General features: G+C 40.2%; 1 protein-coding gene across 1 annotated transcript in view; it reads right to left on the bottom strand.

Annotated features, from left to right (window-relative positions):
• Positions 1-23,176, bottom strand: part of COX18 (cytochrome c oxidase assembly factor COX18) — an 87,093-nt gene that overhangs the window by 49,657 nt on the left and 14,260 nt on the right. The window contains exon 7 of the transcript XR_011073919.1: positions 23,005-23,107. The gene's annotated coding sequence lies outside the window, so the exon portion shown is untranslated. The remainder of the gene's footprint in view (positions 1-23,004; positions 23,108-23,176) is intronic.

Genomic DNA, 23,176 nt, shown 5'->3' with positions numbered 1-23,176 from the left:
ATCCCTCATGCTGCAACGAAGGTCCCACGTGCCACACTAAGACATGGCGCAGCCAAGAATAAATAAATAAATAAATAAATATTTTTAAAAATAAAATACAAAAAGCTGTAAATCTCACTTATGTGGATTTGAAAGGTCAAAATAAAATAAGAGCAAAATTTGTAAATTGGAAACAAGTTTAAAAGATGGCTTTTCATTAAAGGAAGGGGTATACAAGGGTGCCAAGCACTAAATACCTATTTCTCTAAGATTTCTGGAAGGTATTTTATTTATTGTTCATTGTCTATATACCCCTGTTAGAATATAAGCTCCATAAAGGCAAGAATCTTGGTTTACTGGTATATCTCAAGCATCTAAACAGTGCCTGGCATATAGGAGACATTCAAGTATTTGTTTCAAAAACAAATGCAATAAGAAGAAGTTTATTTTTTAATCATTATTATGTAGTCCCAATGGCAAGATTTAATAGCAGGTTACAACATAACTGTCAAGTGAATACGTCCGTATGTCTATCTCATTCTCTGTTATTATTTATCGTGACACAATTTGAGCTTGACTCATTTACTGCATGCCTACTTCAGATATAAAAGTTGCATTCCTTAGTTCTTATATGTAAGAGAAACTGCTAGTTGCCAATCTGATTTCAGTTTCTCTTGCTTTCTTGAAGACCATATACTCAACTAGAAGACCACTTTCTAATCTCCCTTGCAGACAGGTTGTGGTCAGATAATTAATATATCTGATTAATAATGAATATACCTGATAATTAAGATATATATGGAGGGGCTTCCCTGGTGGCACAGTGGTTAAGAATCTGCCTGCCAATGCAGGGGACACGGGTTCGATCCCTGGTCTGGGAACATCCTACATGCCACGGAGCAACTAAGCCCATGTGCCACAACTACTGAGCCCACACGCTGCAACTACTGAAGCCCACGCACCTAGAGCCCGTGCGTGGCAACAAGAGAAGCCACCGCAATGAGAAGCCTGCGCACCACAACGAAGAGTAGCCCCCATTCTCCACACTAGAGAAAGCCTGTGCGCAGCAACGAAGACCCAACACAGCCAAAAAAAACAAAAAACAAAAAAAAGCTGGGGGGAAATAAATAAAAACAAAACACAACGAAGGAAAGAAAGAAATGAAATGGATCTGACAGAAAATCAAAGTGCCATAATGACACAGAATTGAAAATTTCATTATGGGATCTACTTTCTGCCTGCCATATACTGTTTCTTCTTTGCTTTTGTGTGTGTCCTTCACTCAGCAACAGCTGAAAAGAGAAGAGTGTGAGAAAACTATCCATGTTCCTAACTATTGAAACTAACAAGGAAGACTCAGTTCTCTGCTACTCACTGGACATACGACCTGAAACATATAAATTTATTTGGGTCTCAGTTTCTCCTTTTGAAAAACGGAAGAGATTGTCATAGATCAGTGATTCTCTAACGTAGCTCTTGGACCACCAACAAACTAAGAGGGGCTCATCTGTCCTAGGAGAAATGAACAATGTAGAAATCATGTAAGAAATTTAGTTTCTTTTTTTTAATAAATTTATTTATTTTATTTTATTTATTTTTGGCTGCATTGGGTCTTCATTGCTGTGCGTGGGCTTTCTCTAGTTGCGGCGAGCGGGGGCTACTCTTCGTTGTGGTGCGCGGGCTTCTCATTGTGGTGGCTTCTCTTGTTGCAGAGCATGGGCTCTAGGCACACAGGCTTCAGTAGCTGTGGCACGTGGGCTCAGTAGTTGTGGCTCGCAGGCTTAGTTGCTCTGCAGCATGTGAGATCTTCCTGGACCAGGGCTCGAACCCGTGTCCCCTGCATTGGCAGGTGGATTCTTAACCACTGTGCCACCAGGGAAGTTCCAAGAAATTTCATTTCTTACATGAAATTAAGTTACTAAAATAAAAGATTGCCATTGATTCTGAGATCAAATCCTCTTACCCATCTGGTGTTAAAATATTCCTCCCTCTATGAAGCAGTGGTGACATGATTTGAGGGGTGGCTTGAATGTCCTCACTAAGTAAAACACTGCCAACCTAAAAGTGACCTCCAAATTTGGGGTCTATGAAATCATTGAAAATCCACTGAAAAAAAAATTTTTTTCTGAGTGTATAATAGCAAAAAGATAGTTCAGTTTGGAGACTGGTTGACCCAGGCTTCAATCCAGGCTCTGTTAATTACAGATTATGTGACCCAGGATGTGAATAGACTGTCTCTGCTTGAAAAGGTTATTGATCTTGAAAACCAAAAATCTGGAAACTCAGTTCCTTGCTGACCTCTAAAGGCCCTTGCAGCTCTGCTTTCTAAACTAATACATGGATGTCAACTGGAAAAATACACTTGAGTGATCAAATTAACCTTGACAAGCCAAAAACAGTGGATATTCTATATACTCTAGGGCTGAAATACAAAAGAAGAGGAAAAAACAGGCTGTGCATAAACATCACAGAGAAAGATTAGAATTCTAACAGAATGCCTTCTGTATATGCTTTTTACACAACTATTATACACTAATATACGCATGAAAGAGTCATTTCATCATTCCTGAAAACATAAACTGTTTGTCATGAGATTTTTAAATTCCAGATTTTCTTCTTGAATTTCATACTCTTATTTGTATCCGTTTTTTGAACTCTTTCTAAAACAGGAGAAAACAAAGGGAATTGGCAAAATGAGAACTGCATAACTATATTGGGTCCCCAAGCTCCTTTTGGTCTTTTAACACTGCCTCCCCACAGAGCTTGCAAAGTAGGAAACACACACACACACACACACACTCACTCACTCACCCACAAAAGCCCCTTCTCCCCTGCAGTGTTTTTCCTCTGCCTCTGACAGACAAAGCTGCCAAATCCAAATGTAGGTCACAGGCACCACCTAGAGGCATTAATCCCAAATCTGACTCTCATTTCTGTGAACTGATACACGTCAGTTCAAAATCCAGATGAGTTCTCCCTCTCGTCACAGACTTGCAAATTAATTAATCAAGTAAAGTGCTCCCATTTCTAAATGCTGTCAGGGGAAATGAGTAAGACTAAATGAAGAGATGTGCAAATAGACACATCCTGTCAAATTGTTGACTTATCTGTCTCACCATCTCATTCGTTAACATTCTGTGGTTTCACTTGCTGCCTATTCCAAAAGAAAGATGTACAACACAAAGGCCACAATTCTACCTTTGGGGGATCAGGAGATCATGAAACTGGAACCACAATAATTCCACACAAGCCTTAATTCAAGAAATAACATGCCCTTTTAACAACGAAAATGTGTCTGCAAGAAATGATATTAGATCCTCCAGTTACCATTGCTATTAGGGACAAGGAGTCCATTTCCAGAAAGTTCATCTTTCATGTGCCAGCTTTATCTCATCAGCAATAACAAGACAGCTGAGTGCTGTTTTAATCATCTGCACATCTTGTCTAACTGGAATACATAAACAGAGTCCCCAAGATTCAAAGGCTAATCTAAACCCAAGGTATCACAAATCATCATGCAAAGTTAGGAGATAGTTTAAAATAATGAGGAGCTATGAGCATAACTCATATGCATAACTGAGTCCACAACTCAGGACACTGTTTTACAAATACCTCAAACTTTTAGGATGTCAGCAATCTAACTTAGATGGCAGCTCTGCTTGGCAGAAATTATGTTGGCTATAGACACTGGAGTCCCATGTTCTAGCATCTATATCACTATCAAGCTTTGGGATCTATAGCTATTCATTTAACCTCTCAGTTTTCTCATCTGTAAAATAAAGAGGCTGTTTCTTATGATTTATAAAGCTCTACAGGCAGAAAAATATTTCATTATAATTTGAAAGTCTTAGGTGTAATTAAGCCTATAAAAAACACCTGCCCTTTATTAGCATCGATACTTTTTCTACAAACCACTAGTGGGCAGTGTTGGGCTATCTGGTTAAGACACAACCTGCAGGGTGGGCGAAGAGATTCCTTTAGCACAGAAGAACTGCCTCTGCAACTTTTCTCAGAACTGTCAGCAGGCCACCTGCCCATTGCTACCATCACTACCTCAACCTGTGCTATAAGACACACCAATCAAGTAGATCAAGAAAAGTTTGAAGAATAAAAGGCTCAACATTAGATTTCATTTTATTTTCACTGTAAGTTAATCATTAGGCCCCACTCTGATATTTTAAGTTTAATCTTTAATTAATCACTTTAATTACCATATTAATTCATTAAAATCATAATTTTTCAAAAAAGACTTAAGATCTCATTTAATAAGAACAATTATGTAAATTTTTGCTTTATCCAAATAAATGTTTCTGAAAAGATGTAACTACATTTTTTATGATGACAAAAGAAATGTTCCACTTTTTAACTTCAAATTATTCAGAAAACTCACAAAAAAGCAAGAAGCCCCTCAAATATTAATGTTTTGAAAATATCACTTTATATTTTGTGGCTTATCCTTTGTGTAAGCATTTAACTTCTGCTTTTTAAAATTTATTTTTTATTGAGCTATAGTTGATTTATAATACTAAATAAGTTTCAGGTGTACAACACAGTGATTCACAATTTTTAAAGATTATACTTCATTTATACTTATTATAAAATGTTGGTTATATTCCTTGTGCTGTACAATACATCTTTGTAGTTTGTTTCATACATAATAGTTTGTACTTCTTAATCCCCTATACTTACATTGCCCCTCTCCTCTTCTCTCTCCCTACTGGTAACCACTAGTTTGTTCTCTGTATCTGTGAGTCTGTTTCTGTTTTGTTATATTCACTAGTTTATTTTTAAAATTTTACATGTAAGTGATAACATACAGTATTTATCTTTCTCTGACTTATTTCACTAAGCATAACACTCTCCAAATTCATCCATGTTGCTGCAAATGGCTAAATTTCATTTTTTATGGCTGAGTAGTATTCTATTGTGTATATATATGTATGTGTGTGTATATAAACACACAGTCACACATCTTCTTTATCAATTCATCTGTTGATGGACACAGGTTGCTTCCATATCTTGGCTATTGTAAATAATGCTGCTATAAACATTGGGGTGCATGTATCTTTTCAGATGACTATTTTTGTTTTCTTAGGATATATACCTAGGAGTGGAAGTGCTGGATTATATGGTAGTTCTATTTTTAGTTTTTTGAGGAACCTCCATTACTGTTTTCCATAGTGGCTGCATCAATTTACATTCCCACCAACAGTGTACAAGGGTTCCTTTATTTCCACAACCTTGCCAACATTTGTTATTTGTGGTCTTTCTGATGATAGCCATTCTGACAGGTGTGAAGTGCTGTCTCCTCATGGTTTTCATTTGCATTTCTCTGATGTTTAGCCATGCTGAGCATTTTTTCATGTGCCTTTTGGTCATCTGCATGTCTTCTTTGGAAAAATGTTTATACAGATCTTCTGCCTATTTTTTAATTGGGCTGTGTGTTTTTCTGATGTTGAGTTCTAAGAGTTATTTATATAGTTTGGATATTAACTCTTTGTCGGTCATATCATTTGCAAATATTTTCTCCCATTCCATAGGTTGCTTTTCAATTTGCCAATGGTTTCCTTTGCTGTGCAAAAGCTTTTAAGTTTAATTAGGTCCCATTTTTTAATGTCTGCTTTTGTTTCCTTTGCCTTAGGGGACAGATCAAAAAAATACTGCTACAAGTTATGTCAAAGAGTGTCCTATGTTTTCTTCTAGGAGTTTTATAGTTTATGATCTTACATTTAGGTCTTAAATACATTTTGAGTTTATTTTTGTGTATGGTGTGAAAAAATGCTCTAATTTCATTCTTACATGTAGCTGTCCAGTTTTCACAATACCACTTACAGAAGAGTCTTTCTCCATTGTATATTCTTGCCTCCTTTGTCATAGATTAATTGACCATAAGCACATGGGTTTATTTCTGGGCTCTCTATTCAGTTCCATTGGTCTATGTTTCTGTTTTTGTGCCAGTGACCTACTGTTTTGATTACTGTAGCCTTGTAGTATAGTTTGAAGTCAGGGGGCATGATTCCTCCAGCTCTGTTCTTCTTTTTCAAGATTGTTTTGGCTATTCAGGGACTTTTGTGTTTTCATACATATTTTTAAATATTTGTTCTAGTTCTGAGAAAAATGTCATCGGTATTTTGATAGGGATTGCATTGAATCTGGAGATTGCCTTGGATAGTATGGTCATTTTAACAATATTAATTCTTCCAATACTAGAACATAAAATATCTTCCCATCTGTTTGTGTCATATTCAATTCCTTTCATCAGTGTCTTATAGTTTTCTGAGTACAGGTCTTTTGTCTCCTTAGGTAGGTTTATTCCTAGGTATTTTATTCTTTTTTATGTGACTGTAAATGGGATTGCTTCCTTAATTTCTCTGATGGTTTGTTGTTACTGCATAGAAATGCAACAGATTTCTGTATATTAATGCTGTATCCTACAACTTTACCGAATTCATTAATGAGCTCTAGTAAGGTTTTGGTAGTGTCTTTAGGATTTTCTATGTATAGTATCATGCCATCTGCAAACTGTGTGACAGTTTTACTTCTTCCTTTCCAACTTGGATTCCTTTTATTTCTCTTTCTTCCCTGATTACTGTGGCTAAGACTTCCAATACTATGTTGAATAATAGTGGCAAGAGTGGGCATCCGTGTTTTGTTCCTGATCTTACAGGGAATGCTTTCAGTTTTTCACCATTGAGTATGATGTTAGCTGTGGGCTTATCATACATGGCCTTTATTATGTTGAAGCGTGTTCCCTCTATACCCCCTTTTTGGAGAATTTTTATAAATGGATGTTGAATTTCGTCAAAAGCTTTTTCTGCATCTACTGAGATGATCATATGGTTTTTAGTCTTTAACTTGTTAATGTGTATCACATTAATTGATTTGTGGATACCAAACCATCCTTGCATCCCTGGGACAAGTCCCACTTGATCATGGTATATTATCCTTTTAATGTATTGTTGGATTTGGCTTGCTAACATTTTGTTGAGGAGTTTTGCATCTACGTTCATAAGTGACACTGTTGTGTAATTTTTTTAATGATAGCTTTGTCTGGTTTTGGTATCAGAGTGATGTTGGCCTCAAAGAATGAGTTTAGAACCATTCCTTCCTCTGCAACTTTTTGGAATAGCTTGAGAAGGAGAGGTGTTAACTCTTCTCTAAATGTTTGGTAGAATTCACCTGTGAAGCCATCCAGTCCTAGGCTTTTGTTTGTTGGGAGTTTTTTGTTGTTGTTGTTGAATTACTGATTCAATTTCATTTTAAAGAACCTCTATACACATTGTTCTATAATTTGCTCTTCCCCCATTAATTATGTCATGAATATCTATGTCATTAATTACCTTCTCCATCATCTTTGTTAATGTCTACACAGTATTACATCACGGTCATAGAAAAAACTGAGTCAACTGCCTTTTTGGAAACTTAAGGTTCTTTCTGATTTCACAACACTGAAATATTCTTATTGATAAGTTTCTATACACATTTTTGATATCTAAGCATAACGTAAGGTTTAAAAAATCAGGCAACAATTACAGATGTTTCAATGTTCAGATGTCTTCATTTGAAGACATTTCAGACAGCCTGTTTTAAGTAGATTCCTGGGTATTTGAAGAAGCTTTGGGGTAACTGTTTTCTAATCTTGATTTTTACCAACTCGGATACTGTCTTAGTCCATTTGGGATGCTATAATAGAATACATAGACTGGGTGGCTTAAACAACGAACATTTATTTCTCATAGTTCTGAAGGCTGGGAAGTCCAAAAGCAGAGTCCCAGAGGATTCAAGGTCTGGTGAGGTCCACTGCCTGGTTCATAGATGGCCATCTTCTTGCTGTATCCTCACATGGCAGAAGGGGGCAGGAGCCCTCTAGGGTCTTTTTTTTTAAGGGTACTAGTCTCATTTACAGGAGCTTCACACTCATGCCTAATCACCTCCCAAGGGCCCCACCTCCAAATAACATCATCTTGGGGGTTAATTTGGAAGGGGTGGGACACAAACATTCAGCCTATATAGCAGATGCTTTGGTTTAAGTTACTGTAAAAGAATCATAAAGTATATGTCCTGGATCCATGTACCCCCATCCACTATTCCCATACAAATCTGGTTAATACTCCTCTCCAGCCAATACCCTCCTTCCTTGCATTCACATTTTAGGATTCAGTAGAGACTTGGATTTAAATCCAGATTGAATTACTTATTACTATGTACTATGAACCCTTGAGCCTGAGATTTAACCTCTTTAAACCTTAATGTCTTCATTTGTCAACTGGGAATTGTAACAGCCTATAACTTACCAGGTTCTTGCAAGGAGTAAATAAGCTAAAGCATGAAAAGCATTCAGGACAGGGTTTGACACAAGTACTATGAAATATGTGGTAAATATTGTTATTATTTTGTTCATTCAGAATTTATTGTCTGTTCGTGTGCTAGGTCTAAGGGGTAAAACCCTGTACCTGACACTCTTTCTGCCCTCATATTGGGTATGTGCTAATGAGGATACACATCCAAGTCAGTTACAATACAGCGTAATAAGGGCCATGTAGAATCAGACAAGAGCTATGGATGCAAAGAAGAGGACCACTCAACACTAATGTGTGAGGCAAGGGAAAGTTCCCAGAAGAAACGACACTTCAGCTGCAGGATGGTTGAAGTGCTAAGCAGTGTTGCTAGGAATGTGAAAAGTCCTGGGGGAAAAAAATCAGGAATAGAGTGACTGCATAAATTAAAGCTGAGTGTATAAGAGTCACCATGTTGAAGACTTTGTATTCTATTTTTAAAAACAGTGATTAGTAAAGCATTTTAGGCAGGAAACGGCAAGATTCTATTTCCTTTTGAGAAAGGTCTATAGCTACAGAATGAAGAATAGACTGAAAAGACAAGACTGCAGGTAGAGAGCAGTTAGAAAGATGTTGTAGAAATTCAAGTGAAATAATGGTGGCTCACAGGTACCAGCAATGGGGACTTATAGAAGCAGACACTTGCAAAAGAATTTTATAACTTAGAGTATGAGGCAAGAAAGGAAGGTTACAGGAGAGGGTGAATTCAGGATATTTATTTCTCTAACCCGGGCAACTTGGTAGAGAATATAGAAAAAGGAAGGGGTTTGGTCAGAGGGTGATAGTGAGTTGAACTTTAGGTATACTGAATTTACTGCCCACAGACAGCCACGTGTGGAAATGTCCAATAGTCAGGTAACGTTATTAGTCTCAAGCTCTAGAGAGCCAAAGAATTGGAGGTGCAGATTTTGAATACATAAGTGCATAGATGGTACTGTGGCCAATGGAACCAATGAGATCACCCTAGAGGAGGATGTAGCATGAGAAGACCTAGAAAAAAACTCTAATGGTCAAGACTTAAGAGGAACAGGAGGCCACAAGGGAGGTATTGGAAATAGGAGAGGAAGACTCAAAGCATGCATAGCCATGGAAATTAAAAAGGGTGTTTAAAGAAGAAAAAAGTGGTTAAGCATACCAAATGCTGCCAAGAGGTAGAAATCAAGAAGTGAAGCAAAATAAGGATTGAAAAAAGTTTGAGGAGGAATGTGGATGTTTATTGCGGTGGCATAGTGTTTGAAGAGAAAGGAGGAATCCACATAGCAGACTGGGGATACCTGTCTGACTGCTCAAACCTCTAGAAATTACCAAAAAAAAAAAAAAAGGTATTTAAAAAAAATCTATAGCAGCAATGAAAAACGAGGGAATCATTAATGGAATAGAAATGATGAAGAAAACGTACGCAGGGAAGGAGTTACATGAAAGGCGGAAGCAGTTCTGAGGGTACTCTAAGCTTGGAAATTTCGCAAATATGAAGATAGACAAGGGAAAGGGCACTGTCCGCTTGTTTTTAGAGCCCTTCAACCACTTGATCTTGCTTATGTCAAATAACAGCCAGCAGAGTCATCTAACAGCTATAAGAAAAATGACTGTAAGTCCTTGAATTAGGGGGGCAATGTAATGCCCTGAGTGGCCAGCTACACTTAAGAGGAACAAGGAGCACTCCTCATAGAAGAAGACATTATTGACACCTTCTGCCTTGCAGCCTTTCCTCACAATTACTGGAGGCTGCTACAATAACAGATGCTAGCAGAGAAAGTTAAGTCAAAGACAAAAACACAACCAAGAATGACCAAATAGTTAAGTAAAATCGTGCCCTGAAATATAAGCATTGACCTAAATATGCAGAAGAACTCCTGAGGAAATAAAACTGAAAGTTCTTTTAAAAGAAGTATAATTAATATCTTCAGAAGCATTAAACAGAAAGATCCATGTAGCAAAAGCAGGCTTACCCATGTAGCAAACGTCGGCTTTTGTGAAAAAAGAATTGATTAGAACAAATAAACTTTTAAATATTGTAACTGAAATTGTCAGGGGAACCACTGACTGAAACCGCCCGCCCTGGCCACGTCCAATAGTAGCCACTAGCATGCGTTATCTTAAACAGGAGGTCCTGGTAAGGAACACAGAACTAACAAGCCACCACCAACCGGAAGAACTCAGGAAAGGTCAAAAGGAGGCAGGAGACGCCGGTCCACATGTCCTCCCAGAAGCCTTCTCACTGGAATTGATCTTGGCTGAACGATGCGCGTGCCGCCACCGGAAAGGACCCTGAGTCAGAGTGTTTGGCCAGAGATAACCTGGAAACTAATCCTATCACCATAAAACCCGAGACTGTGAGCCATGTGGTGGAGCAGTTCTCCAGGGCTCCCTTATTCTCCTGCTCTCCACCTGGGCGCCCCTTCCCAATAAAGTCTCTTGCTTTGTCAGCACGTGTGTCTCCTCGGACAATTCACTTCCAAGTGTTAGACAAGAACCCACTCTCGGGCCCTGGAAGGGGTCCCCCTTCCTGCAACAAAATGAAACTAAGAATACTTAGAGTAGAACACTTCAGAGTAGACACAACTGAAGAACAGACACATATGAAGAACAAATCAGTGAACCAGAGCACAATGCAAAAGGTCAAAGTAATGGAGAGTGGGAGGCAGTGAAGAATGAGAGACTGAAGATAGCCAGTACAGACAACTTAAAAATAAAATGGCTAGGGAGTTCCCTGGTGCTCCAGTGGTTAGGACTTGGCGCTTTCACTGCCATGGCCTGGGTTCAGGACCACGAGGAAGAATTAGTTATTTGATCAGGCACTACCAGCTCAGCTGTGTTTTGAAAACAGGCTCTTATTCACGAGAGTTCAGGGCCTTTCTCTTCAAGGTGCCACATTTTTCTGCTTCTGCTGAGCTGGCCCTGTGATGGCAAACTCCTGGGGAATCCCTTCTGAGTACTGGAAAAGACCCAGGAATGCTGGGACTGACTGGCCATAGGGTTTAGTGTTATACCCCAGAGGCCCGTCCTCCATACTGTTAGTGACAATGCAGCCTGGCTGGCCCAGGCTCTTTTCCCTAGGACTTAGAAGAACTAAAGGAAAGTAAAAATCAAAGCAGGAGCTTGCCAGGTGGAGTTGGACACTCTCTATTATTTTCCTGTCACTATAGGAGAGGTGTGGCCCAGTGTCACCTACAGGTCCCAACAGGAAAATCTTTCCCCACTGCACTGCCTCTCCCCAGCAGTACCTCCTACAGTCCTCCTTCTGCCTAGCAATGATAGTAAGTACTGCCATTCTAAACAGCAATGCACTGGGATGCAGTCTAGCAGTGAGGAGGAGGTTTGCTCTGCAGAACGACCCCCAGTCTGTTGTTTCTGAAGAACAGGTCCATAAGAAGCAGTAAGCAGAGAACCAGAAGATGGGCAGTGCAGTAAGGCCTGCCCCTAAACAGGGTCAGGACTCACAGACCACACATCAACAAGCTCTCTGGCGTTGCTTGCTAGACCATGGAACTGTGAGAAAGCAAGTCAAGGGGAAGGCTGGAACGGTTTCAAAGTAAATATTTTGCCAGCAGAACCACAAGCCTGTTAACTCCCGAGGTGCCTCCCAGGCAGGAAAAGCAGTACCAAAAGGGAATTGGTGCAGCTCCGGAAGGGAAGTCCTCCCGGTGCTCATCTCACACGCGGCTGTGGGCAAGACAAGCTAAAACAGCTTTACTTCCCCGTCGGGGAGCCCCAGGGGCTGTGTGTGTGTGTGCTCTATGAACCTGCAGCCACGCGGTGATTTCCCTTCTTCCCTACTTCAAATGGGAACTTCTACTGTGATTTTCCTGTTTTCTCTCCCTTCCACTACTTATTATTGGACACAAGTATATTTCTTACCATGTAGAATCTCATGAACCTAACTCAGAGGGATATATATTATTCAAAGACTTTGGCTCTAAAACCAAATGCAGGGCTTCCCTGGTGGTGCAGTGGTTGAGAATCCGCCTGCCAACGCAGGGGGCACGGGTTCGAGCCCTGGTCCGGGAAGATCCCACATGCCGCGGAGGAACTAAGCCCACGCGCCACAACTACTGAACCTGCACTCTACAGCCCGTGAGCCACAGCTACTGAGCCTGTGAGCCACAACTACTGAAGCCCGTGCACCTAGAGCCCGTGCTCTGCAACAAGAGAAGCCACCTCAATGAGACGCCCGCACACCACAATGAAGAGTAACCCCTGCTCACTACAACTAGAGAAAGCCCGTGCGCAGCAACAAAGACCCAACGCAGCCAAAAATAAATAAATTTACTAAAAAATAAATAAATAAAATAAAAGCAAATGCAGGAATTATATGAGAATTTGGAATTTGGGCTGTCTTCTGTTAAGGAGGAATAGTTACATTATGTTTTAAGTTATATTATTTATATAAATTACATATTTATATATAACAAATATAATGTTTAAATTACATTAAAATTAATATTAAGTCTACATAATTATATATTAAATAAAATTAATTATACTATTAATGTTAATAATTTTATTAATTTTAAATTAAATTAAAATTAATTTTATTCATTTATTAATAATTTTAATAAATTATATTATATACACATATGCTGCTGAGCAGCTAAGGAGCTGAATGGAGAAGTCCTGTATCCTTTGAAAATCCATTCCTTCCCAACATTCCATTCACATGGTTTAGGTTGGAGTTACCCCAACACTGGATCTGGGAGTGGTAAACGTAACCCATATCTGGCCAAACAATATACTACACCCACACAAGCCAATCAAGGTCTTCCCTAGAACATTTTCTAGAAGTACAGGAAGCACTAACTGAAGAGATATTGTAAGCCTAGAGCTACTAGTGGCCATATTTGCCACTTGAGCTTCAAAAATCAGGCCAACCCAAAGGAAAGCAAAGTTGGAAAATAAAATGGTCCTGAGGACACTGTTTAAACTTCTAGGACCACCCATGCCTAAACCCAACATTACCTATAAACTTTGTAGTTATATGAATAAATATAACCTTTTTCTGAAGTTAGATTGAATTAGGGTGCCACCTACTGTGATCAAAAGAGGTCTTATAATCAAACTAAGTAATGGAAAAGTAAACTATAAATCAGGATTTAGGTGTTCTGTATCATTGAATGGGATGTAAAATATGCTAGAGAGAAATAACACTGGCAACATGAAGCCCTCTACTTTTTAGGGAGTATCCTAGAAAAAAATGGCTTATTAGAGAAAATGACTAACTTAAGCATCATATTAATGAAGTATTAATGTCAGAGTGTCTGGATATTGGAGTGCAACAAAATTAAGACATATGTGGAGTATGGTATGGGACAAATGGGCTAAAACACATCAATATCCACGTTGGGACTTCAAAATGCTGAAACTGCTGAGCCAGTGCTCGGTGGTGTGGTCCGTGGTGACGGGTTTCTTAAATTTAAGAAATGGGTATTTTCCCAGAGGACTCACCCTGTTGTTATGGGAAACCCTGGGACCCTCTGCTATTACCACATAATGATCTTAGTTCACATGGAAATCAGATGAATTGGTAGATCGTGAAAACTATCTCTTGTTCTTCCAACTACATACTGCAATTATCTGTCTGTCCCTTCTGAGGGTACATAATGCTACAAAGAAAGTGAATGTATAATGCTTGCGAAATTATTATGAAATAGCCTTCTTTCTGTCTGCAAAACATGCTTGGTCTTTATATATACATTAAAAATAGTGTAAGAGAAAAAAATAGTGTAAGAGACCCGAGAACCTTCCACTGGGTCCCTGCAACTGTTCCTCTCCACTCCCTTTTACATATGACCTTAGCCCCTTGTTGTTCTCCACTGCTCTTGATAAAATCCATGCCCAAACCATGGCCATGAATCAGCACAAACTATTCCTCTCTCTTAGGAGAACACCCTTGACTAATTTTCCAAACCATCTAAATGTTAAGTGACCCTTCGTGCTAAACTCTATACAATTTTGCCCTCCTCCCCCATGTCAGAATGTTCCATTGGACCTTCTCAGGGCCAGCATTTTAGAATAAAGATTTATGCTAATAGTGCTCTGGGTGGTTACTGTCTACAACAAAAGATAGGGGGAAACAATCCCTTTCCCTTCAATATACTGCATGAGATAAGAAAGTTTTGATTTAATATCACCCCAGGTCCACAATTTCTTTCCCAAAGAAAGCAAGAAAGAATACTTCCTTCCAGAGCAGGCAAAGTCTTGTCTGATGGTAGCAGACCTGCAATCTGACCCCTCAGACCAATTGAACTGATATCATTTTAAACCCATTTGAAGACTTTAAACCCATTTGGCCTCAGAGAGAGGCGAGTGTGCACATAATATCTGAATATACCTGGGAATAAAAGAGAAGAAAAACCTTGTAGACGAGTCAAAAGCAGTCTTATGGCAAGAAAGGAAAAGTTAGATGAAATAAAGGAAAGGTCTAGCTCAGGAAAAAAAAAAAAAAGTTAATCCTACATTTTAGGGAACAAAAACACCAGATCTCTGGGGCTCCAACTACCTTTCAGCAGCTGATCTAGAGAAAGTGCTTGGGAACGCAAATTCCCTGGACATAATGGTGCATCTAGACAATCTCATTATATTTGTTAACTCTTTGGAAGAACAAGAGAAGAGACTTTAAAGCAGTAGACCAGGGCTTCCCTGGTGGCGCAATGGTTAAGAATCCGCCTGCTACTGCAGGGGACAGGAGTTTGAGCCCTGGTCTAGGAAGATCCCACATGCTGCGGAGCAACTAAGCCTGTGCGCCACAACTACTGAGCCTGCGCTCTAGAGCCCATGCCCTGCAACTAAGAGTAACCCCCGCTCGCTGCAGCTAGAGAAAGCCCACACGCAGCAACGAAGACCCAATGCAGCCAAAAATAAATAAATTAATTAATAATAAATAAATAAAAATAAAGCAGTAGACCATCTCAAAGAGGCGAATCTGAAACTTCGCCGTGGTAGTCGCCAATTGTACTGTATCTACTGTATCCCTGTTAAACATGTGCGGCACTTGTTATCTCAGCCAAAGGCAAACACAAAATCCCTTGGAAGACTTGCTCAAATACTGGCCCTGTCCCATGCACTTTATAGAGAACTAGAGATCTTATACCTGGGAGTTATCAGTGGGCTGTTGTTGTTTTTTAAGGGTTTGGATTTCCAATTCCTCTCACTATTTTGACTTGAGGCTACACTTTCACCTTGTCTTCTCTCTCCTCTGATGACCCCCAGCAGCCTTGGGCACTGGAAGAGGAGTGGAGTCATTCTATCCTGGTCCCACTGGGAGAAGAAGCCTGCAGGCAAGCATTCTATGAATAAGTGGATTGACTTCTCAGTGTCACTCACTGTACCAACATCTGACCTACATATGACACACTCACATCTGTTTGGAAGGCTTAGGGGCAGTGCAATATGATTCCAGAGAAGAAAAGAACAGGAACAGGTGGTCGCCTTTGCTAGTTGAGGGCCTATGGAATTACAGAGCTTTGTACTCCACTTACAAACCAGAATTTTTAGGGAATTCCCTGGCAGTCCAGTAGTTAGGACTCCTTGCTTCCACTGCCATGGGCCCAAGTTCAATCCCTAGTTGGGGAATGAGGAATCAAGATTTTGTAAGACACGTGGTACAGCCAAAAAAAAAAAAAAAAAAAGTACAAACTAGAATCTTTAGCACTGGAGTGGGCTATTAGATATAAATTTACGGAATGAAGAGGTACCATTTCAAGTGTGGGCTCATAACTACTCCCTTATCTTCCTATACTATGTAAACTGGATGCTTCCCAGGACTACTGTAAGGTGGTATTCTCGAACTATAACTTCAGCATCTATATTCAGTCTGGGGTAACCATGGAGATTCATGTGTCCCACCAGCAAGGGCATTAGAACAGTATGGAATACTGGAGGAGAGAGAAAGTGGCGAGTAGACAGGTACCCGACAACCCACGCCTCTGTACCTGGGCACGTATAAAGCCCTAAATTATATAATCCTAACCCTACTGTATCTCAGATAGAGGTTGAGGACTGGTCAAAGTCTGTCTGGAACATCTGAAGCTTCAGATGCGGTGAAGGGAGAACTGAGTCCTACTTGTGAGGATGAAATGGGAATAAGAGCATTCTTGAAAAAAAAGGCTGTGGGTGCAGCTGGCACCTCCTCAGAAATGCTGCCCATGGGAGGCTGAGGTCTATGCATCTTAACTTTGGACACTTGGGGAACAGAGGCACCCCGAGAGCTCATGTAGAAATGCTTCTTCTCCAGGACAAAGAGAGCTGAGTGTCTTGACTAAAATGTGACTCTGGTGGCCAGTGCATTCATTTCAGCATATTACCCACCACAGTGGGCTATCCAGGCTAATTTTAACGAACAAACTCATAGAATTCATATCCATGAAGCTTTTTCATAAAATCAAAGAGTAAAATCTGTATACACACGTTTGTTAGTGGATCAATCACTTTACTTCCTACCCTCAAGAAGGCCAAATTCTAGCTTAGACATTATGGGGAAAAATATCTCTGCTTTACTCTATGTGGTCAAGGGGGTAAGACTGAGAGGTGGTTACTAAAGAAATGTCTCATTTGGCAGGGCTTTTTTTAAAAAAAAGTCTATTCCCATTTATCCTCAGAAGAACCCCAATCCTGAGAATTTTAATAGAACTTCATCGACAATGAATGTGAGCAACTCTGCATATAGAAAATAACAATGGAGCCAATGTGTGGGTTGCCATGCTTACAAGGCCACCAGGAATTACCAGCTGCATGACGGCCTCACCTTTTTTGATTTCTGAATATGTGTCCTGCTTCCATTAAGCAATTTTAGGGTAAGTGACAAGGTGTCAGAGCTAGTAAGCTGGGGCTGAGCTGGGGGAATGAACATCTTACCCCTTGGGCAGTTCAGCACATCACTGACATACAGAAAAGACAAGTTACTCATGTGCAGCAACAGGAATGGCAAGCCAGATATTGGTTCCAGAAACGTCACTTGTGCGTTCCAGACATATAAACAACTGACTACTGGAAGCTTATCATATGTAGTGGTGGACAGGTTAGGTTCCCTGAGGTGGATGATGTTAGAGACCATGGTCAGGATTACCTTGGTAAGGCATTTTAGTAAGCTCCTGCCCACAGGAAGAAGGTAGGGAGAAAACACACCCTGCCCAAGGCACTGACATTAACATCCAAGACACAAATTGGAGGGATTACTCTAAATAGTGTCAGAAAGTGACCCTGCTCTCCCCACCACCACCTAAAAGAAACAGGGGGCTACAGATAGGAAGAAAAAGGGAGGAGATGATGGGAGATGGAGTGACTCCTTAGATCGAGATAGTGCAGTGGCAACATGGAAGACAGAGGAGTGCATTCATCTCCACAGATCTTGATCTAGAAGTGGTGGTGCTTAGACATGAGAAACAAGGTCAAAAAATGTGCCTAAATTAAAGATCTTGAGATGGGAAGATTATCCTGGATTATCAGAGCAGCCCAATATAATTACAAGAGTCCTTATAAGAGGGAGGCAGGAGGATCATAGTGAAAGAAAGAGATAAGACAAGAAAGAGACTGGGTGTGTGTTGGGGGGGGAGGGAGGCCATGAGCTAAGCAACTTGAGCAGCCTCTAGAAGCTGGAAAAGGTGGGAAACTACAGTCTCTCCTAGAGCCTCCAGAAGGAACGCAGCCCTGTGGATCCATTTCAGACATCTGACCTCCAGAGTTGTAAGATAATAAATGTGGGTTGTTCTAAGTCACTAAGTTTGTGGTAATTCACTACAGCAGCAATAGGAAAATAACACGTGGCTTGAACTTCAAAATCTGGAATTGTGGCTAATTGCTCCATCTCTTAAGGTGGTGGAGTCTATGAGATCTCTCAGTCTCAGCTTCTTTTCGCAAGATGGTGTAATTTTGCCTCCCCTCTTATCATAAGCTTTCTCCGCTACCCTTGCCTTCTCTGCAACATCCTAGTCTTATCACGCATGTGAGTTTGGGCTGGTGGGTGGCTGGTCTAGCATTCATTGTGCATGAATCTGTTCCCCAACTGACTTGGTCTCCATACCTTAGTTCAAATCTCCAAGATTTAATCGGTCCAGCTTGAGCTACCTGAACAACCCTGACCCAATCATCTATGGCCTGCAATGGTAATGACTTGTCACCTGGTAAAAAAACTTACTCCTGAAGGGTGGAGAGGAAATTACAAACCTAGCAAACATAACAGGTGAAACGACTGAGTGGCAAAGCTGTCTGATGGGACATCTGTTTAGCTATCAAAGTCACCCAGTGTGATGGCAGGACTGAAGATAGAGAGGAAGCCAGTAAATAAGAGGGGTGACCAGGCAGCCAGTAGATGTCAGAAAAAAAAAGAGGGTAGGCAGTGGTAGATCCAGTTGGCATGTATATCAAGAGAAAGTTATTTTTACATAAGAGTAAGGGGATAGTAATCTATGAGTAAAAATTGGAGGTCCCTATTTTCTACCATCCTGAGTTACAAGGGGAGTGAGGAAAGAAAGCTGAAAAGGATGTGGAAGTTGTGGGGAGTTTTGTTTACCATGAAGATAAGAGGAGCAGAGTGGAGAGGTTTGGGAGAGTAGGGATACAGTGGGAAGCTTAGTTAAAGAGAAGGGAAACCTAGATCAGAATGAGAAGGAGAGCTCCAGAGTCAATAGATGACAGAAAGAACCAGTGATCAGGCATCATGGATTTAGGCAACCACGTGTTTTCCCAAATAATTCACTCTAGCTGTGCCCCTCTGCAGGGGTTGGTGTCCACTCAGAGAAACATACTAAAGCCTGGTGGGGTTATTTCTGAATGTGTCCTAGCTCATAAGAGCAGGCCAGCGCTGAAATCTGGTTCCAGGGACCAATCCCTTTGGGGTAGCCACTTTAATTTTCTTTTACCACCATTAGAAAGATTCTTAAAATGTTCTTAAAAATATCACTTCAATTCACAGAACATCTTGATGACATCATGTCTTTCCAAAGCCTTTTTGAAGGCATATGTGTATATGTGTGTGTGTGTATATATATATATATATATATACATATATATATATATTTTTTTTTTTTTTCTCTTTCACCATAGCAGCTAGTTTGGGAATAGTGGGTTATAAAAGTAACAAATAAGTCAATCTGGCTATATACCAAATTGTTAGGTTCTTTTTGGCAGATAATGATACTCTTTCAAGAGTTTGATAGGGGTGAATGTTAGTTGTTGTTCCCCCATCCCACTCTCCAATTTCACTAGCAGGTTAAAATGAAAGCAAGTCTCAGACTAAACTCTACCACATATACATTTATTAAACAAAAATATCTGATTAGCAAGTAGACACAAAAAGTTCAGCTCTGTGCTCTGAGCTCAAAGAAATCCCAGCCCCTGTCCTTTAGGTGATCTCATCACATCTGGCATGAAGACTTACTACAGGCAGGGTTCTGTTATCCTCGGAAGGAATCAGAACTGCTCACACAGATTAAGCCTTAGGACCATCACTGAGGTTGCAGGTATAGACCTCATCAGATTCTTATCCCCTATTCATTCAAATGTAGGCATGTTGCTAAACTATCTCAACCAATCCAAATGCCTTCATACAACTAATTTGACCAATGAGAATCCATTTCAAATATCCATTGTGGTGATTAAAAAGCCACTAATTTCATCAAATAAAACCCTGTGATACTGTAATATAATAAGAAATACGTATTTGGTCTTCATTCATGATTCCTCCTGGCACAGAGCTCCTAGAACACTTGTAATTTCCTAGGTGAAAAGAGCAATAGAAGGACCTTCTGTTATGCTATTTGTCTTTTGTGCACCTCAAACAGCTCCTAAAGGAGCTGTGAGTTTTGTTATTCATAACAAGGCCCTTTCAAACACAGCTGAGTTTATAGTAATGAGGTAATTTTTGGAAAGCCCCTCCTGGAAAACCAAAGGATGGAGGCTGAATGCCAGAGGAACCAACCACAAGATCAGAGGGTTGAAATGGAAACTTTCAGCCCCATCCCTTGACCTCCCAGGTGGGGAAAGGGGCTGGAGACCGAATCCAATCACCAATGACCAATGATGTAATCACTCGTGCCTACGTAATGAAGCCTGCAGAGTATGGGAGCTCCGTGTACCCAGCCCTATACATTGACCCAGGCAATCCTTCCATTTAGCTGTTCCTGAGTTGCATCCTTTATAATAAATGGATAATAGTCAGTTAAATGCTTTCCTAAGTTTTGTGAGCTGTTCTAGCAAATTATCAAACCCAAGGAAAGGGTTATGGGAACCCCAGATTTGCAACCAAGTCGGGCGGAGGTTGTAGGTAATACTTCAGATTGGTGTCTGGGGGGGCGGTGTTGGGAGGGCAGTCTTGTGGGACTGTGCAATCTGTACTGACTCTGTAAGCAGATAAGGTAGGGGGTGAACTAGGCATGGCTTCCTTGATGTAAGAGAAGCCATTTTTGCCCTAAGCCATTTTGTGATCTAAGCCTGCCTACGATGCTTGCCCTTGAACAGGTCTCTGTAATCAATGATCATAAGGGGATGCAGGAACAAAGGAAATGCAGTCAAGAAACAACAGTTCAGAGATAAAAGCGTCCTAGTTCCTCCTCAAGGGATATACGTAACAATCTGATACATCATCTTTGAGTTCTGAAGGCACTAAGGCCCCCACCCAGGTGTAGGATGGTAACGACACACTGAGACCTCAGATAGGTCAGAACCGAAGGAATGATGATGTTAACCTTTTCCGACCCTTGGGAGCTTGGACTGTCGACCTTTGCCCCAATTCTGTGCTGAATTCTCCTCTGCTCTAGCCCCTTCGTGAATGTGCACATATCCTTAGCTTAAAACCTCCCCAATTTTGCAGTTCGGGGAGACATTCCTTTTGGAAAATCCCCCGTGTCCTCCTTACTTGCTGCAAGTAATAAATCCTTTCTTCTCCTGATCTTTGGCTTGTTCGTGTCTCTTGGCTGGACACCCACCAAGAGGCAAACCCAGTTTTCAGGTAAAAACTCCAGGTAGTATCAGAACTGAACTAAATTGTAGGACACTCAGTTGGTGCCTGCAAAGAACTGGAGAACTGCTTGGTATGGAGAACACACACACACTTTTGGTGGCCAAAAGGGTTCTGTGGGTAGTATATAGAGGAAACAGAATTTTCCATTAGTTGTGAGTTTTTCTTTCAAATCCATTCTGCTGTGATGAGATATTCCACTTTAAATTTTCTACTTTTTCTGACCATCGCTTTCCTGCAAGTTGGGAATATCATGATGTCTGGTAATGTCAACATACGTCGTGTTCTTTCAGTGCAGCCATAGTGTCATTGCATAATAAACACAATGTTTTGCCATCTAATTCAATAACAAAATAATCCATACTCTACTGTGCTTTAAAAGTATGACATTTGAAATCCACTTTTCTTATTTTGACTGGATATGAACTGGTAATAAAAAATAAAGTGTCGCAGTAGGGCAGTACACATGAAATGCTGTGGAGTTATAACTGTATCACTAAGATCTGTGTGCTGAGCAGAGTATGAAGTACTGTGACATAAAACCTCTGTCACAACCACTCAGCTCTGCAGTTGAAGCATGAAAGCCGCAGACAATACATAAACAAACATGGCTGTGCTCCAGTAAAACACTGAAATGTGAACTTCATATAATTTTTATGTGTCACGGAATACTATCTTTTCATTTTTTTTCAATCATTTAAGAATGTAAAAACTACTCTCGGCTTTCAGGCTGTACAAAAAAGGGCAGTGAGCTAGATTTGTGGCCCATGGGTCCTCAATTTCAGGATGCCTGATTGAAACCATCATATGACTATAAAACTGTGTGGCATAGGCTGAAATACATTCAATTCTCATTATTCACGGCAGTTTTGTTCTATAAAGCCTCCCATCACTCTTAGAGGAAATTCAGAGTTAGGTTCCTTCAAGCCTTTGGTCACAACAACCAATTTCATCAACCAATCAAGACATAATCATGTCCTCTGTGTGTTTCTGTTTAAAGACACCTTATGTAATATATACTGTTGATTCATTAACACTGAACTCACGGCCAGTAGCACCGTAACTCACACTGGGAAGAGGCTCACCTAACACACATTTTCTCTGTGAGGGCATCACAGTCTCCTTGTACTTAGTGCTTGGGGGCCAGCTGAAACACAGAAATCATCAAAAAGTGTAAAAATGAGAAAAACACGGCACTAAATAGACCACAAGAAGGACACATGTTTACAGCATGAGAGTTGGAACAAAACGCAGTGTCACTTGGTTTGACTGCTGCTGGGAATGTGTGCACTGGTCTCATTTTTTGCTGCTCTGAGCGTGCAGCCACATGTCTGCTAGTAACAGCAAAAACATCACGAGCATTTTACAAATAAATTTTAGTGAGTAGGTGAATTCACGAACATGAAACTGTGAATAATGAGGACCGACTGTATTTTAAAGTAAAGTAACACATTATGATGTAGATAGGTGAGAGTTAAAGATAAGGAAGAAGATATTTCATTTTAAAATCTCTACTTGGTTGTGACTGTAATTTTAAATGGGAATTTCTGGTTTTCACTTGCATCCCAAAATGGAACATCTGTATTTGAAAACTCATATAAGCACAACTGAAGCTTCTATAATGAAACCACAAAAGGAGTTTCCTACCTATAGCAACACATGGGACACATTTTGAATAACATGGAATAAGAAGCTGTTAATTCTCTCAGATACAGAATTCATATTTTTAATACTCCTTACCCTCAGAAGCATCCATCACTCACAGAAAAGCCAGGAAGTCTGAGATTAGAAGAAATTCCTCAAATTATCAATTGTACTACCGTTGGAACATGCAGAAATGCAGCTGCAATGAAAGGGATATAGTTAGGTATATTTCATATTCCAGTCTTAAGTTTCCCCGGAGAGCTACAAT

Source organism: Eschrichtius robustus, chromosome 4 (genome assembly GCF_028021215.1).
Source record: "Eschrichtius robustus isolate mEscRob2 chromosome 4, mEscRob2.pri, whole genome shotgun sequence".
In the NCBI taxonomy this organism is placed as follows: Eukaryota; Metazoa; Chordata; class Mammalia; order Artiodactyla; family Eschrichtiidae; genus Eschrichtius; species Eschrichtius robustus.
Note: the sequence above shows the minus strand (reverse complement) of the source record. Positions and strands in the feature narration are given on the sequence as shown.